General features: G+C 37.0%; 2 long non-coding RNA genes across 2 annotated transcripts; one reads left to right on the top strand and one right to left on the bottom strand.

Moving 5' to 3' along the window:
• Positions 1-1,627: 1,627 nt before the first annotated feature.
• Positions 1,628-18,470, bottom strand: LOC139971255 (uncharacterized). Its single transcript, XR_011794351.1, has 3 exons — positions 18,209-18,470; positions 13,936-14,938; positions 1,628-3,123 (listed from the first exon to the last, which is right to left on the bottom strand). It is a non-coding gene; the product is annotated as an uncharacterized lncRNA (long non-coding RNA).
• LOC139971300 (uncharacterized) lies at positions 8,382-12,180 on the top strand. The gene is made up of 3 exons (XR_011794357.1): positions 8,382-8,499; positions 9,280-9,494; positions 11,410-12,180. It is a non-coding gene; the product is annotated as an uncharacterized lncRNA (long non-coding RNA).
• Positions 18,471-19,236: the final 766 nt, after the last annotated feature.

Here is a 19,236-nt window from a genome sequence, read left to right as displayed (position 1 = left end):
TTTTGAACTTCAAGTTTTCCATCGTTTATTCCCACGGTTCATGAATAAAGAAATACATTAGAAATTGTTCGGTCCATTTTCAGAGCTCTAGTTTAGGGAGCCTGTATAGGTTCAGACAAGGAAAAAACATCATTATAAGTTAGGACCACGTCAGGGCCGTACATGTGAGGTCCGTGTGCAACCTTCAGTAGTAGAGGCCCATGTCACCCTAGTGATCGCCGTCCTGGGGGAGGGGTAAAGGGGAGGGGGTGTCCCCCTCCCCTTTTGACTTTTTGAGTAATAAAGGGTGATTAGATGCAAAATGGTGCAGTATTTTGTGATTTTTGAAATAAATTTATGTTCAAGAATTTTCATTACGGTATGTAAGCCTTTTGCCTGCCCAATTTTCAGTACAAGTAAACAGGTTGCTACCACGGTACCACCCCTCTCAGTACAATCTGTGAATTCAAATACCGTCTCAGTCCGTGACTGACCAGGCCGTTTGTGATATCTGTTGCGCAATATTGAATTTTCCCGGCTGCGCACGGCTTCCACATTTCCAAATTTGAAGTGAGCTTTTTGAATTGGCAATCTTTTGAGCCAAAAACGGTCAAAATCGGTTGGGACAGGAACCTAGCGGAAGGTGATGGCAAGCGCAGTGTCAGGGTGTACTGTAACGTTTCAAAACCAATCAATACCGTAATTAATAAGGGGTTAATCAACGGTCTAGCGTGCGTTACTCACATGATTAATGCACGATCGGGGGATAATGCAAGCGATGCACGAGGGCGGAGCCCGAGTGCATCCAGCGATAGCATTAACACCCGGAGTGCATTAATCATGTGAGTAACGCACGCTAGACCGTTGATTAACCCCGTTCATTCATACACTACCATTTGTGTGGGGGAAAAATCATAAAACAAAACATTTTTGGTTACATATAACCAAAGATTGTATTAAAGTGATGCCCCGTAATTTTACCGTGCGTTACTCACAGGATTAACCACGGTCAGCTGACCTGAATGGACCAATAGGATTTAGGAATCTTTACTAAGTATGAATGAACCTAGTTTTAAAGAAAATAGACGTTGAGATTGATGACTCTAGATATTAGGCCAATCATGTTTGTCTGCGGACGTGTGCTTTGCAATGGCAGGAAAACAACCACGTAGCTGTTTCTATACCATTCACAAAGAGATACAATTACAATTGAATATGGCTTGCGTAGGCTATATGTAGATGACGTAAAACGCGCGCAATATGACTTTGATTGATGATACGTGTCAGCCTACATTTTCCTTATATTGTTTTCATGAAATATGTGGAGGCCCCTTGTTGTGGAGGCCCATGTGCAACTGCACACGTTGCCAATTCCTAAATCCGGCCCTGGACCACTTACGTGTTGCTTTCCTTCTCACTCATGATTTGCTTCATTCAGTGATAGATTTCATAAAGATTAATTATAGTCTGCGTTAGGTAATATTGAACCAATCATCGATCAGATGGCCCGTCACGTGTGACCCAAAGCTTACGGCTTGCCAAATTGTAGTTCCGTTACGTCTCGAATCTCCGAAAGGAATATGTGGAAAGAATACAGGGATGCAGCGCGAGGCACACTCAGACAATAACGGAGCGAGAAATTAGTAGATTGAGGATAGAACCATGATTTATTCACCTTTAGATACATATAGCTTCTCTGAGGCTTAAGGCCAAAGACAACAAACTGTAACAAGCCAAGTCTCTCTAACTTAAATTAAAAAAAAGTATCTCTAACTGACTACAATTACTCATCTTCCTGGGAGTGACCATGCTATACGCTTATATTGACATTAATGATTGACTGTAAACATTATCGTTGCCGGAAGATTTCCAAGTAGGCTATCCTAACTTACAAATCAGTGTTGGAATGTCACATGTTTAACTTCCGTCCGAAACGAGAGTCGCTTCCTTTTTTTCTATTTTTATCGAGGCAAATAAGTTCTGGAAAAGCTGCCGAAGTAGTATCATCCAGTACTCATGATCATTGTTATGGCCATATAATTTACCTAATTTATTGTTTCCAATCAGTATCTTGAAGTAATTTGACAAGTTGACGCTCTAATTGAACGTTAAGTGAGAGACGGAGAAAAGGTATAATCTTGTAATCAGGAACGTTAAAATCATTTATTTGAGTGGAGCCTCTTGGAGCTAGGCTTCTGTAAATGTAATTTCCGCCAGGGCGTGAAATAAGTTGTACCAACCATACCGAGCTATACGACGCCATCAGAGTGACACAGACACATTAAACTAAGTTTATCGATTATAGGGAGCGATTTTGGTGAACTTTAAGGCACAACAAACTCTGGATTTAGAACTAAATAGGTATACATAAAGAGCTGGATAAAACTCCGAGCATCATAACCAGCCGCGTTCTTGAGAGATATACAATATATATTGCAGATGCTTAACTGCTTTCGGATAAGCGTATTACGCAACTTTTTGTGACGTCATACTCGTACTACAGCAAACATGGCTTTAAGTTCTTTCTTTATAAATTTGAAATAATTGAAAATGTCATTTAAATTAGACAGTGATGTCAGCTGTGGAGGGGGGGGGGGGTTCAAAAATGCATTCATGAAAACATGGAAGATAGAAAAACTAAGATAATTTGCTATGTTGTCAATATGTATGATATCACATGTTTGAGATATGTGAAATTACAAACGTTCATATCTCAGCCACGGAGCAATTAGCAATCAAGATGAGAATTGATCAATATGTGTCTTTTTCACCTTCAAATTACTCTGTAGTAGATAGGCTGTTTTTTATTGTTACTGGTCACCAGTAGTACCCCAAATATGCTAGAAAGTCAGATAAATGGTTGCCCATGCTCAATGTCAACAGTGACCAAACAAGATTTGTCGGTATATGACATCAAACCACCAGTGCGGCATATTTATTGTAAAATGCAGCATTAAAGCACCTTTTTAGAAATGTTTACAATAGTGCGGCATTACTAGATTGCCAGTGAGTCAAAGCAGACACCCGGTCCTAGGCAATATCCTCAAATAAAAGTAATTAAGGAGCAAACAAGTAATAATCCCAATCGATATCCATTTCGACAAATACAACAAAGCAAAACAATATATATCGTCGCCCAGTAACCTTTTTTTCCTAATAATAGGCTATAGCATTAATTGTACAAAACGCAAAATGGAAGATTGACATATTTTTTTTTCGTTTCCTATCAACAGTATTTATGTGAAACTTGAGATAAGTCAAAGTAGCGATTTTGATTATTATGACCCAAAAAATGAAAATAAAAATAAACTCATATACAGCTGCAAGACACATTTCACGACATTTAACATATCAAGGACCATTTTGTTTTTGTTATGGCTAGCCTATGTGACACGTCTTGCAATGTTTGTTACAATATGTTGGTGTTTGTGTGGTGTGGATGCAGCGTGAGAGAAAATAGTCTGAGTACAATATTCCTAGACAGCGTTTTAATTTCACTGACGAGTCTTTATTTTGGTCTGTTAGCATGGATCTCAGGTGTGTGGTCATACGCAAATATGTACTTCTTGTCTTTCAGCGGGTATATCAAATCCACACCTACAAAAGAAGATTGAAAGGAAAACTGTTACACAGAAACCATTTAAAACTAGAACAACTGTATTTGTATACAAACACATGTCATTGTAATGCGTCGTATAGGTCAAAGTTTGATGTTCATATTCAATGGAGGGATCTTTGTTACTGTTACCATTTGAAGTTGTTTCGATTAAGAAGAAGCCAGTTCGGCGTTTGGTCCTTTATCATAAACCAAAGCTATAGGCTACACTGTGTAATGTTTATAAACAGTACTCTAGCAAGCATGCGCCTGCAATATGAACGAAGAAATGATGACTAAAACCATCACAACCAAGTTGTCAATCACGAATCACTCCTGTTTCGGACGTGACAGAGAATACACACAGTCCTGGACACTGATTGGTCAAAAGAAACAACACGTTATCGTTACTATACTGTATCTTTGCACAGTTAGCGAAATTTCACGCACATACGGTGCTTTGTACCGAAGGCCTAATGGACGATTAATGTATTGAATACATGTAGGCCAATAGTCTGTCATTGCAAATGTAACACCCTCCGATCTACTTAAAGCTGCTTGGTCGATTTTCTGGCCCCGGTTTATCATCATCAAAAACACGTAATATATGCCATACACGGCTATAGTTTATAATGCCATGCCCCAATAAGAACGTTACAAGTGCATATGTTGCAAGAGCTGAAGCAGTACAGATAACGCCGAGTCGTTGCGGTTAAATACGGTTAACATTTTGCAGGATGCTGTTAACTAAAATGCGTTCAAATGTTACCTGTATTGTTAAATTCGAGAATAACGAACCAACTTAGTGGAGAATTCCCCTTGCGCATACCCTTCCGCCAGCCCCCCCCCACACCCCCTGCGCCCACGTATGTTATGGATGCGTCTGTAATCTTATAACGTATACTCGCCTGAAGCCGTCGGGCTGCTTCCTTCGTAAATCTTCCAGTAACGTGACTTTGTTCGATCCATACGCAAGTCCTTAATACTTGAAATGAAGTGTTGACCTTCATGCTCTCTCACTCCGTAACTCTCGAAGCTGTGTAAGTGGGTCATAATTCAATCATAATTTGTCATATAAATGACAATGGTTGTAGTAACAGAACAATACATAAATAAATAACGGCAACAGTTTGAAACGTCATAGTTCTTTTCTTAAATCAATTTGCCTATAAATTCTTAATTATATATCTAATGTAATTAAATTATATCTATTGCAATCAAATAACAAATAAGTGGCATATTCAGTTTGGTGAAAAATTGATTTATCTTTTTACTAATTCAAAAAGGGAAAAATATATCATTTATCTTTCCCATATCGACCTTTACTACCATCTATCATATATTGTATCAAAAACGTACGTGAAATCGGATCCAGGTTTATCTCGTAATGCGCACATCGCCTGGTACAAGTTTTGGTTTTCCACTCCATCCATGTGGTATACGACAGGTTTGGCACGAGTTATCCGGTTGACAACCTCAATCTGATATGGACCTAAACAATGAAAGTGTAAAATTAAGATGGCCTGACGTTTCGATCCTTTAGTAACAGAAGGGACAAAAATACGCACAGAATGCAGACAGGTTAATGAGCATGGTGAACACAAAGAGATAGATGTAAGGGGATTAGTAGACAATGGATGGAGAGAAGAAAGAAAGAAACCAACAGGGGAAGAGGAGAGGTAGGAGATAAACAGTGGAGGGACAAAGAGAGGATTAAGGGAATGGGGAAGGGAATAAACTGGAGAAGGACAATTCAACCATTCAACCTCATGGGCTCAACATTCAGGAAGGACATGTCTAACTTTCTTCTGCTCCCCTCCTTCTCCATTTGGTTCCCCCTTCACTCCTCTTCTCATAGCTCTCTTCCACCCTTTTTTCTCAACACCTTTGGGGAAAAAGTTTACATTTTGAAATTGAATAATCAAAATTTGCGGATATACAGGGACATTTCTAGATAAATGGTGAAATTTTGAAAACTAAGTCGATATTGTGGAATAAATAAGTCGTCACAATGTCGGGATTGTCGTGCGAATTTCTAATATCAAATACTAGGCCATATTCTGAAATAAAATATTGTAAAGTTCGATATAAAATGTAGCAATTTTCCAGTGTTCCTGGAAATTTAGACTAACTGTATCGCATAAAATTCGAGAAAAAGATAAAAACCCTGAGAATAAAAAATGAGAATTGTTAGACGAAATGCAAGTCGAAATTTTGAGTAACAGGAGAAAAGAAATTTGAGATTATGTTCAAATTTGTAGTGTTACATAGCATCTACACATTAAACTAAAACTCCCTCTGAGAAGACCATCAAATCTTATCGTCTCTTCACTAGTTGATAACTTCCTACGACCGTTCATCCTATTTGACAACAAGCAAACCTCAACTGAAGTACTTTACAGTACGTCTCTTTCCAATGATTAAACCCTGCACTTATGGTAGCATACCTCATATAATTGCCCCACTGACTTAAACACTAATTCGTCAGACTAATGTGGTCTCTAAGTTCTTATCAAAGTTCTCAATAGCTAAACCCTATACCCACCACTGGATAGCTGACACATTGGCCATTCATGGCACCTCTACTTGTGAAAATCATAACCATGCAGACTTTTTGCTATGAGAGCCTGAAGTTTTGGTCACTCTTAAACAGACCTCTTATATATTGCCTGAATTGACCGAATGTTTGCACCCCAGTACTTCCAGTCATGCTCTTCAACATCCAAGCCAAAAGACACCAGGTTATAATGATAAAAAATTTCGAAAAGATGTTCTCCTCCGAGCGGAATGATATATATACTCTCATATGGAGTATGTCACCTTATATACAGCACTATGAAAGCGATGTTGTGATGGTAAATACAAACCCATCAATATAGTGGTGTATAGTGAGAGAGATAACTGTCACGAACGACTTACGAAACTTTTGGAGATATCACAGATTTGAATATAGGCATTGTTTGAGAATACTGCAGTACAAGGATTAGCTTGTACCTGGGAAATATGATAAACGAATAGCAAATTTTACATCTTTCTTAATTTGTTGAACTGAATTTATTTTTGGTCGCACCTCTCCACCCTCCCCGTTATTCAATCAGTCGAGAACATGACTGGAGGTGCAGTTGGGCCTTGGTATTAGTTCGTTATAGTGGAATCGTGGGTTTATGGTTATTGCATTACTGAGTGATTCAAATAACTTACCTGTTTTCTTGGTGATATCTGAAAAGAAACAGACATAACAATCATAAGTTATAAGTAAACTAAATTCAAATTTGAGAAAGAATACAATCTAAGGACGACAACCAGATATGACTTTCACAACTACTATCCTGATCATAAATATAAAATTGCACGATGACTTGGAACGCCAAAAAGTCAAAGTACGTTGATATGGTATACATTTTATTATCAATGTATATACTTTTGACCGTTTGGCGTTCAATCGACGACAAGCATATATCGTTCCTTCAAACAGAATGTTTACAGCTGTTTGCTTCAAGTTTTCCCTAATAACCCTTTTTTAAAGATTATTATGTATATAAATATATATATATATATATATATATATATATATATATATATATATATAAATATATATATATTAATATATATATATATATATATATAGACGAAATGCAAGTCGAATTTTTGAGTAACACGAGAAAATAAATTTTGAGATTATTAAGTTGAAATTTGTACTGTTCCATAGCATCTACACATTAAAATAAAATTCCCTCTGAAAAGACCATCAAATCTTATCGTCTCTTCACTTATTGAAAACTTCCTACGACCGTTCATCCTATTTGACCACAAGCAAACCTCAACTGAAGTACTGTACACTGAAAAAATAAACTAGTCAATATTGCCACGGACTAACGTTAAATTAGTTTGTAACGTTAGTCAATGCACACGAACTAGCAAAAATCTTCGTGTCATCGCTGCTTCTTAGTCAGTTTACACTGACTAAGGAAAATATAATCGCAGCTTAGTCGGTGGCGACGGACTAAGGTATTTTAACCCATGGACTAAGAACGACACGGACACCCGATTTACGCCATAATCGTAGCTTAGTCGGTGTCGACGGACTAATGTATTTTAACCCAATTCGATTCACTTTAATTTGGAAACCGAGAGGCAACGGCAGCGTGCTGGACTTGGCATAGTTTCATACGATCACTCTAAGCAACTTTCAACCGTAAATCACCCAAGAAGGTCTTTAGAAGAATGGAGGTATTAACTGCATCATCGGCCTACCTGTTATTCCATTAACTTGAAGGTAAAATTAAAGTTAATTGTTAGGCCACTGGCACTAGTACTGTATTATGGTTAGTGTAACGCTACCGTTGTCACGTTGGCGTTTCGCAATACACAAGTGCAATGACAGTGAGTAGCCTATAGGCTTCTACTGGGTACTGCAGTGCATTCTCAACACTAAAGTGTGCATTCTAAACACCAATTAACAATGTGTTATGTGTGTATTGGGCTAGATTGAACAGTGGCACATAATCTTCTAATTTATTCCCAAACAAATGCTGGCACTATAAGGCTCTATAGTTTATTTGAAGTCTACACTCATTTGGTAAAGATTTCCTGTAATTTCCCATGTGAATCTAAATGGGTAGGCTTTGCGATATTGAATAAGCAAGGCTAGACCTTCAAACGTACAGTCACAGTAGGCTGAACAAATTATGTTGGATAGTCAACGGTATTAAATGTTGCGAGCAGTCAGGATGCACGCTTCAGTTGTATTTAACCTTTTCATTTATCATTTTTTAGTATTTAATTTCCGGTCACACCCAGGAAACAATTGCGACATTCCTTCACGGTCGACTTGCTTACTGTAAGAAGTATTAACCGTTTTTTCGCATGAAAGCTTGATAGTCTGAAGTTATTATAACATGTGCTTTTAGTATACTGCCAAAAGAGTAAGTTGTTGTATTTGTATTGATATTTTATGTAGAAGTAACGGAAAATTTAGTATGTTTAGTTTGGTCTAATTGCACGTTTTTTTTTTCTGTCCAATGTAGTGGACAGGGTTCACTTGCGCGAATTCAAATTATTCTGTTTATGTATGTGTATATGCATCGATTCTTAGATTATGATGTTTTTTTGACATTTATTTGTAATTCAAGCATATCTGTTTAGTAGCAAAGTTTAAAGGTTAAGATTAATTAGTTTTCTCTTTTTGATCCTAGATTGAATGAAACTCATTGACGTAAATAATAGATCAGATGATACAGTTTAACGCAGTTGCTAAAACTCTGGGTATTCTCTAGTCTTCGCCGGTCCATTATATACTTTAGTACTACTAGCAAGACTAAATCAAAACGACCGAAAGACAAACTTAGTGTAACAAAGTACTGATTCTCCTCTAGCCTAGGTCTAAACATGCTTGTTATGTGAGCAAGCAAAATAACAACTAAAAACGATTAGGCCTATAAATAAGTTGGCTCAGTGCATTTCTGTTTCTAAAATTTTATATTTTTAAAGATCATAAAAACAAACAAAGATTTAGCCCATGTTTGATTCTGGTTGCAATGGTGATGACACTCTCGTTCAAATTTTCAGCTTTATACAGTCTGCTTCAAACTTTGGGATTGTTTTTTGAGACTATAGTGGAAGCAAATCTCACATAACTTTGTGGTGACAACTTTATTTAATTTTTTTTTTCAAATGATGAATACTTTGCTGTTTCTCTTTTCCAGCAGGAATTGAAAAGCCAAATATCTAAGTCAAGGGTGAGGTTTCCTGTGATGTACGACACCAGTGTGGAGGCAACAACAGAAGAGGAGAACTGTGTTATATATGGCTTAAAGACATGTTTTAAGATGATATATTGGTACCCTTCGCAGAACAAAAGAGTTTATCCAAGAGTCCAAAAAGCAAAGGAACAAATACCATAGAGAAAAAAGATGGAAGAGTGAGTTTAACTATTGTACCCAACTGTTTAATGATATTTAAGATACTTTTCATAACCTGTTTTAAAAAAAACAGTCTAGTATATCATTTACGTGCAAGCTTCATAAGTTTGGTCAAATTTTCACTGATCTGTAGAGCGGGAGTCCAGAGGGTTTGGTTAGCTGGGAAGGTAACCAATTGCCTGGTACATCACAATGTTCACAATGCATTCCTGTATATGAAACCTGACGACTGGCAAACCGACTGTGGTGGATGTGGCTAGGAGAGCAATTTTAAAGTCACCTAATAGCTAACCTAGATCAGCTTTCTTGGTAACCACATCAAAGTAAGTACAATGTGTCAGGTATAGCCCCAAGAGCAACAAATGGCCATCGCCAGTAATTACCAGTGGGATACCCCTGCCAGTGATCTATAATTGACCCCTCATGGCTGACCTAGGTCAGCTCATGAGGTAACCACTTGAAACCTACTGGAAAATGTTGGTTAGGACTTCAGATACAAGGGATGGGCATTGCCAGTAATTTTTATTGGTGGGGTACCCCTGCCAGTAGACCCCCAATATGCCCATCCCCTCATTGACCTACGTGCGCTCATGATTTGACCAGTTGAAACCTACAGGAAAATGATAGGTATCACTTCATATGTAAGGATGGGCATTTCCAGTATTTTATATTGGTGGGCCACCACTGCCAGAGTCCGCCCATCCCTTACATATAGAATCCTGTCAATAATTTTCCAGTAGTTTTCAACTGGTTAAATCATGAGCTGACCTAGATCAATGAGGGGGGGGGGGCATTTTGGGGGTCTACTGGCAGGGGTACCCCACTAATATAAATTACTGGAAATGCCCATCCCTTACATATAGAGTCCTGCCAATCATTTTACAGTAGTTTTCAACTGGTTACCTCATGAGCTAATCTAGGTCAATGGGGGATGGGCATTTTGGGGGTCTACTGGCAGGGTTACCCCACCAATGTAAATGACTGGAAATGCCCATCCCTTACATATGAAGTGATACCTATCATTTTCCAGTAATTTTTCAACTGGTTATCTCATGAGCTGACCTAGGTCAATGAGGGAATGGGCATTTTGGGGGTCTACTGGCAGGGGTACCCCCCCCCCTCAATATAAATTACTGGAAATGCCCATCCCTTACATATGAAGTGATACCATTTTCCAGTAGTTTTCAACTGGTTACATCATGAGCTCATCTAGGTCAATGGGGGATGGGCATTTTGGGGGTCTACTGGCAGGGGTACCCCACCAATAAAAATTACTGGCAATGCCCATCAGTTGTATCTGAAGTCCTAACCAACATTTTCCAGTAGGTTTCAAGTGGTTACCTCATGAGCTGACCTAGGTCAGCCTTGAGGGGTCAATTATAGATCACTGGCAGGGGTACCCCACCACCAATAATTACTGGCAATGGCCATTTGTTGCTCTTGGGGCCATACCTGACACATTGTACTTACTTTGATGTGTTACCATGAAAACTGATCTAGGTTAGCTATCAGGTGACTTTAAAATTGCTCTCCCAGCCACACCCACCACAGTCGGTTTGCCAGTCGTCAGGTTTCATATACAGGAATGCACTGTGAACATTGTGATGTACAAGGCAATTGGTTACCTTCCCAGCTAACCAAACCCTCTGGGATCCCGGTCTATTGGGATCATTATTAACATGATTAACATAATTATTAAGCTTTGAGAAATAATTTGGTGTTATGCTGTGCAAAGCTAATAATAATTTGGTAAAGCTGCTATTCCTGGCTTATAATTTGAGGGACCTAGATTTAAATGTATACCTCCCAATATGTTATAAACTTTTAATGTAAATGTATGTTTATGATAATGTGAGTTATCATGTGCTATATTTGTATCTGTGCTTACACGTATATCATATTTTCTGTTCACAGGTCAATAATGGTGCAGATTTTGGCTTCCTGAAGACAAGTGGGAGGCCATTTGTAGTTAAGAGAAACACTCTTTGTTCGTGAAGACTTAACTGGTGTCGATTTGGGGTACCACTTTAAAACGAAAGTCATGAGGAACCCTTGCCCAAGATTCAACTTTGCATTATTGTGCAGTGCTATACTTTTGCGATTCATGTTTGATCCATTAACTTGTCTTAACTTTGTTGGAAAAAAAACAGATTTTCAGATTTTATTTACAGTGATTTCTTCTCTATCTGTCGAAAGTCAGCCTTTGTAGACATCAGAAGTTTTATCAGAAATAAATACTGCCAACATACACATTATTAGTGTTTCTTCTGCTCTCTTTTCTTTCAGTGATGCTAGTCAGTAAAACTAGTCGGGTTTAATTCTTTCAGTGATTCTAGTCAGTGCAACTAGTCAGTCGATACCGACTGAGAAAGGTTAGTCGGGAGAGGCACCATCCTGACTAATGTAAAACCTGCTATAAACTAGTCGGTGGCTCATATAAATTAGTCGGTAAAGACCGACTAATGTCACCAACTAATGTAACTGACTAATATACATTTACCGACTACCAAATTGTTGATCGACTAAGCTGACGGACTAAGATGACCGACTAAGAAATCCAACTGACTAAGGAATGAATTAGTCGGTATAGCAACTGACTAAGGCTATGTTAGTCGGGAGAGGCACCAGATGGACTAACGTTATGTTAGTCGGTGAACCAATTTAAGTTTTCAGTGTACAGTGCGTCTCTTTCCAATGATTAAACCCCACACTTATGGTAGCATACCTCATATAATTGCCCCACTGACTTAAACACTAAATTGTCAGACTAATGTGGTCTCTGAGTTCTTATCAAAAATCTCAATAGCTAAACCCTATACCCATCACTGGATAGTTGACACATTGGCCATTCATGGCACCTCTACTTGTGCAAATCATAACCATGCAGACTTTTTGCTATGAGAGCCTGAAGTTTTGGTCACTCTTAAACAGACCTCTTGTATATTGCCTGAATTGACCGAATGTTTGCACCACCTGTACTTCCGGTCATACTCTTCAACATCCAAGCCACAAGACACCAGGTTATATAATTGATAGAAAATGTCGAAAAGATGTTCTCCTGGTGCTCTTTTGCACGTTTTCTGAGGTCACTCGAGCGGAATGATATATATATACTCTATATGGAGTATGTCACCTTATATACAGCACTATGGAAGCGATGCTGTGATGGTAAATACAAACCCAACCATCAATAGTGGTGTATAGTGAGAGAGATAACTGTCGCGAACGACTTATGCAACGTTTGGAGATATCACAGAATTGAATATAGGCATTGTTTGAGAATACTGCAGTTCAAGGATTAACTTGTACCTGGGAAATATAATGAACTTATAGCAAATGTTAACATCTTTCTTAATTTGTTGAACTGAAGTTGTATTTTGTCGCACCTCTCCCCCCCCCCCCCCTCCCCGTTATTCAATCAGTCGAGAACATGACTGGAGGTGCAGTTCGCCTTGGTATTAGTTCGCTATAGTGGAATCGTGGGTTCATGGCTATTGCATTACTGAGTGATTCAAATAACCTACCTGCTGGTGTCGCGGTGATATCTGAAAAGAAACAGACATAACAATCATAAGTTATAAGTAAACTAAATTCAAATTTGAGAAAGAATACAATCTAAGGACGACAACCAGATATGACTTTCACAATTACTATCCTGATCATAAATATAAAATTGCACGATGACTTGGAACGCCAAAAAGTCAAAGTACGTTGATATCGTATACATTTTATGATCAACGTATACACTTTTGACCGTTTGGCGTTCCATCGACCACAAGCATATAGCGTTCCTTCAAACAGAATGTTTACAGCTGTTTGCTTCAAATTTTCCCTGATAGCCCTTTTATATATATATATATATATATATATATATATATATATATATATATATATATATATATATATATATATATATATATATATATATATATATATATATATATATATATATATATATATATATATATCATTTGTTTGAGATATGTGAAATTTCAAACGTTACTATCTCAGCCACGGAACAATTAGCAATCAAGATGAGAATTGATTAATATGTGTCTTGTTCACATTCAAATTACTCTGTAGTAGACAGACTGTTTTCTTATTGTTACTGATCACCAGTAGTACCCCAAATATGCTAGAAAGTCAGATAAATGGTTGCCCGTGCTCATGTCAACAGTGACCAAACGAGATCTGTCGGTATATGATATCAAACCACAAATGCGGCATATTTATTGTCAAATTCAGCATTAAAGCACCTTATTAGAAATGTTTACAATAGTACGGCATTACTAGATTGCCATTGAGTCAAACTAGACACCCGGTCCTAGGCAATATTATCAAATAAAAGTAATTAAGGAGCAAATAAGTAATAATTCCAATCGATTTCAATTTCCAAAGACAACAAAAAAACAAAAACAATATATATCGTCGCACAGTAACCCTTTTTCCTAATAATAGGCTATAGCATTAATCATTGTAAAAAACGCAAATTGGAAGATTGGCATATTTTTTAATTTCTTTTTTATGTTTCCTATTGACAGTATTTATGTGAAACTTGAGATTAGTCAAAGTAGCGATTTTGATTATTATGACCAAAACAAAAAGTTATACAAATAAACTCATATACAACTGCAAGACACATTTCACGACGTTTAACATATCAAGGACCATTTTGTTTTTGTTGTGGCTAGCCTATGTGGCACGTCTTGTAATGTTTGTTACAATATGTTGGTGTGTGTGTGTGTGGTGTGAATGCAGCGTGAGAGAAAATAGTCTGAGTACGATATTTCTAGCCTCTTCTATGAGAGCCTGAAGTTTTGGTCACTCTTAAACAGACCTCTTATATTGCATGAAATGACCGAATGTTTGCACCACCTGTACATCCAGTCATGCTCTTTAACATCCAAGCCACAAGACACCAGGTTATATAATTGATAGAAAATGTCGAAAAGATGTTCTCCTGGTGCTCTTTTGCACGTTTTCTGAGGTCACTCGAGCGGAATGATATACATATATACTCTATATGTAGTATGCCACCTTATATACAGCACTATGGAAGCGATGTTGTGATGGTAAATACAAACCCATCAATATAGTGGTGTATAGTGAGAGAGATAACTGTCACGAACGACTTATGCAACGTTTGGAGATATCACAGAATTGAATATAGGCATTGTCTGAGAATACTGCAGTACAAAGATTAGCTTGTACCTGGGAAATATAATAAACGAATAACAAATGTTAACATCTTTCTTAATTTGTTAAACTGAATTTATTTTTGGTCGCACCTCTCCCCCCCCCCCCCTCCCCGTTATTCATTCGGTCGAGAACATGACTGGAGGTGCAGTTCGCCTTGGTATTAGTTCGCTATAGTGGAATCGTGGGTTCATGGCTATTGCATTACTGAGTGATTCAAATAACCTACCATCTGCCATGGTGATATCTGAAAAGAAACAGACATAACAATCATAAGTTATAAAGTAAACTAAATTCAAATTTGAGAAAGAATAGAATCTAAGGACGACAACCAGATATGACTTTCACAATTACTATCCTGATCATAAATATAAAATTGCACGATGATTTGGAACGCCAAAAAGTCAAAGTACGTTGATATCGTATACATTTTATGATCAACGTATACACTTTTGACCGTTTGGCGTTCCATCGACCACAAGCATATAGCGTTCCTTCAAACAGAATGTTTACAGCTGTTTGCTTCAAGTTTTCCCTGATAGCCCTTTTATATATATATATATATATATATATATATATGTTGATACTAGTTGAGACTAGTGGAACACTAGTAGTTGTAACTCGGAGTTTCACGCGTTATAGCGATCGTCAGACAACTCTACTATACTCTACTATACTCTACTATACTCAACTCTACTACATATATATATATATATATATATATATATATATATATATATATATATATATATATATATATATATATATATAGTTGAAAACGTAAGGAGAAGGAAAATGAGTTGGAAAATCAAGAACAGTGAAAAACTTCCAGCCTCCACCGGGATTCGAACCCGGCCTACCGCTTTGTACGCGGACACCCTAACCAACTAGGCCATGGACGCTGATTGTATGTCCAGAGGTTCTAAACCGGTAAGGAAGGTCGTAATTCCATTGTAGGCGTTTGTCACCTGTATCGAACAATACTAGTTCTGTTTGTGATGACATATTTTGCCTTACTCTAGAGATCAAACATGATGCTAACCAACTCGAAAATCATTTGTGATTCTTAAAGCCTGATTTTAGGAGTCATATTATTCATATGCTAATGAACAACAGTTCATCTAAGTTCAACGTATCATATCCACCCCCCCCCCCCCCAAGAAAGATATGCGAAATTATAAAGAACAACCAAAATAGTTTTACTAAATACACAATTTGTGCCCATATTAACTGCAATTCCCATGACAATGGTAGTTTATTACTATATATAACGCATTATTACAACTGTTGAATGATGCAAATGCAACATTCCGGAGCAAATTATCATTGATTAGCCAGTGAGCACAATGAAATATGATTCATATTATACATAAGATCGAGATTCGGTGGCTTCGAGGTCCAGCTGGAGCCTTTCATGCCTCTTAATTACATTATGAAAATACTAAAAAATTGTTATTTTCCCCCAAACTTTCACGCGCTCTCTATTTGACCCAGGCCCGGGTTGTATCCTTCCCAGCTTTATATACTCCCCTCTGCCGATTGGTAATGGATCCATATTGCTCCGTAGTACAACCAGGGAGTTATTATGGAACAGAACAACTCCCTGGTATAACAGTTTTCAAGTGTTTTCTTTTAAAGTCACACCATTCGAATTTACTCGAGCATAGTAACTGAGACTAATGCCTAGTTTACAAACACCCACGCACCCACACAACACACAACAATCTGCTAGGTCACTGTCACTAGGCAATAGCATGCAATCTAGCCTTTCCAATGAAGTATCTTATTGCATTCTGCTAAAGTGAAATAAATGTAGCATAAGGTATCCTGGAAGAAGACCACGCTATCATGTGTATATTTTGTACACGGATTTGCAATATCCAGCGCAACCTGAATTCTCTTTGTGCCAAAAATATTCTTGATCAAGAATATTTTTTTGTATGAGTGAAAATGGTGAGTATTCACATGTTGGAGTGGTCTTATTCTTCCACACTGAAGTAAAATAACAAACCAACCCTCAACGGAACAATTTTCTCCCGACTCACCATGTTGGGGGGGGGGGGGGGGGGTAAACACTGTTTGCTCGTTTTCCTTAGCGTATTAACCTCTTTTGCTAGAAAACTCCACAATGGTCTTGAAATTTCAACTCGTATAAAGGCCTAATACCGAAATTTATATTTTGTAACTTAGAGTTTTGTTTGATTTCTTTTGATATAAAAGAAGTTATTTTGACATTTTTTATATTAAAATATCGACTATTTTATTTAAAACTTTCGTGTATGTTCTCAAACTTTTGACCTTTTTGTCTGGAAATTTCAAATTATTTTTATCTGAGAACGTCAACTATATACTCCAATGAGTATGAAATGGATACTTCAACAGCTATTCCTTGAGATCCCAAACATTCGACTACTTTATCTAAAATCTCCACTTTTAATAAAATTTAGGATTAAGTTAGTATTAATGGTAGGTAGTATAGAGTAGTGCATACATGTAAGGGTAAACAATATATACAAACAATCTATTGACCGATTTCGGTGTTTCAGCGAAATTTCGAATAATCATAGAAACTTTGAGTTTATGAAGATAACTCTTTTAAACATTACGAAATACCGTAATGAAGGCCAACGTCACTCCAGCTCCCCCCCCCCCCCACCCCGCTACGCCGCCACTCATTCAAAGTATTCTACTGTTGACAGTGTGAAGAGTTCCTCACCCGAAGTTAATAGAAACAAGTATTCTAGCTGTGAATTATGTCAGAACAAAATAAAAGCAAAGCTACATATATTTCCTTCAAACAATAATATTTATGAATGATTTTCCACAATTCAGTTTATTTTAATACATTGTGCTTAAGATTTTCATCCTCACACGTAAGTTTATTCCCATGATTAACTTGTCCTTAACTTTATAGCTTAGACAAATAAAATGTTTCAGTGAGAGAGACAGAGAGTGCCTAGAAGGGGACATTACACATAACTACTTATTTCAAAAGGAAAGTTCAGGTGAAAATTTAGTTTGCCTTGATAAAAGGTGAAAACGACAATTGCTTAGCATCCTGATTAGTTAGATATACACTGAAGAGAAGAAAACAAATACACCAGACTTTCATGGATAAATCAATCGAGAAATTATAACATACTAAGACCATCACAGACCGCACCTACTATAGGGGTTTATCTATAGTCAAAGTAAACATTGATTCATCCACATCTTGAGTCAGCGAGTTATAGGGTTTTCAACAGTGTTGACTGTGTTTCTCTTGCATGTATTAAGTTGTACTACTCTGTCCAACAACAGAATATTCTAGTAGCCTATGATTGCAATCAGTATATCTTTAATTTAATATTATAAAGTATGAATTTAGTAATTAAGTAAGTAAGTAAGTAAGCGAAATACTACGATGGAGGTTTCAACTGGTGAAACTCGAATTTTGAAAAGAAACTCAAAAGAAAGTTTAAGCTCTCCAAGATTTACAATAGATATAATTTTTCTTAATAATGGTGAAGTTTCTTACCTCAAAGGTAGACACGATGAAAAGAAATGTCTTGAATGTTCAGTCGTCTTCGGGTGTATGATAGAAAACCCAAGGAATATTCGCCTTTTTATAGAATTCAAGCTTTTACTCGGCCTTAAGTTTTGCCTTTTATGGAATTATTTGATAATCCTGGAATGCTGCTTCTAAAAATAAACAAATGCGTGTGGGATTTTGATTGGTCTAAATGCTGTTTTTGTTTCAGATTTCTTTAGACCCTGGTTACATTTTGGAAACTGAATCATCATAAATTGGTACCCAGATATTTTGTACGGATGCCAATAAGTATCTTCACATTGTAACATTACATGTAGCCAGTGGTCGTGGTTTATTGACTCTCATTGTATATATATTTGGAATATCATACGACTTACAGATATTTGCATACTTTCATTTTTTTTTTCACTTTCCCATCATCCACCGTTGGTTCTGTGTTCTCACTTATAAAGATCACTGAATATCTTAAAAGAAAGATCGTTTGGCTCAATACTTTGTCTTCTAAATTCACCGTCCTATTAAGACAAATGCAACACAATTATGGTAAAATATAAATAATAAATAATTAAACAATCATCAAAGGAATGTTAAGAAGGCATACCATGTGCAATGTTCTTCAGTAAGGCGAGACAAATGAAAGATAAATAGTTGTAGTGCGAATAAGGGCAGGTGAAATATATTAAGGCTTCTGATTCACTGTGAACTATATAACAAAGAACATGTTGACATTTATGATCAACATTGTGATAAAGCTTAAATAATGACTTTAGACATGCACATAATTAATTTAAATATGTTGTAGACATTAAAAAAAAAAACATTGCTTATCAGTGTAGGTTGTATTTCCCTAACACTTTTGAGGTTCATGCCTCTACCTAAATATATAAATGTTTGCCTCCCACCTCCACATTGAAATTAACATTAACGCCGCTAATACATACTCCGTAGTCTGATATATTTTGATATAATAAACGGTTCTATATACTGTTAGAAATCTAGATCCTATTTTTACT

Source organism: Apostichopus japonicus, chromosome 1, assembly GCF_037975245.1.
Source record: "Apostichopus japonicus isolate 1M-3 chromosome 1, ASM3797524v1, whole genome shotgun sequence".
Taxonomy (NCBI): domain Eukaryota; kingdom Metazoa; phylum Echinodermata; class Holothuroidea; order Aspidochirotida; family Stichopodidae; genus Apostichopus; species Apostichopus japonicus.
This window is presented reverse-complemented; position numbering and strand designations above follow the sequence as displayed.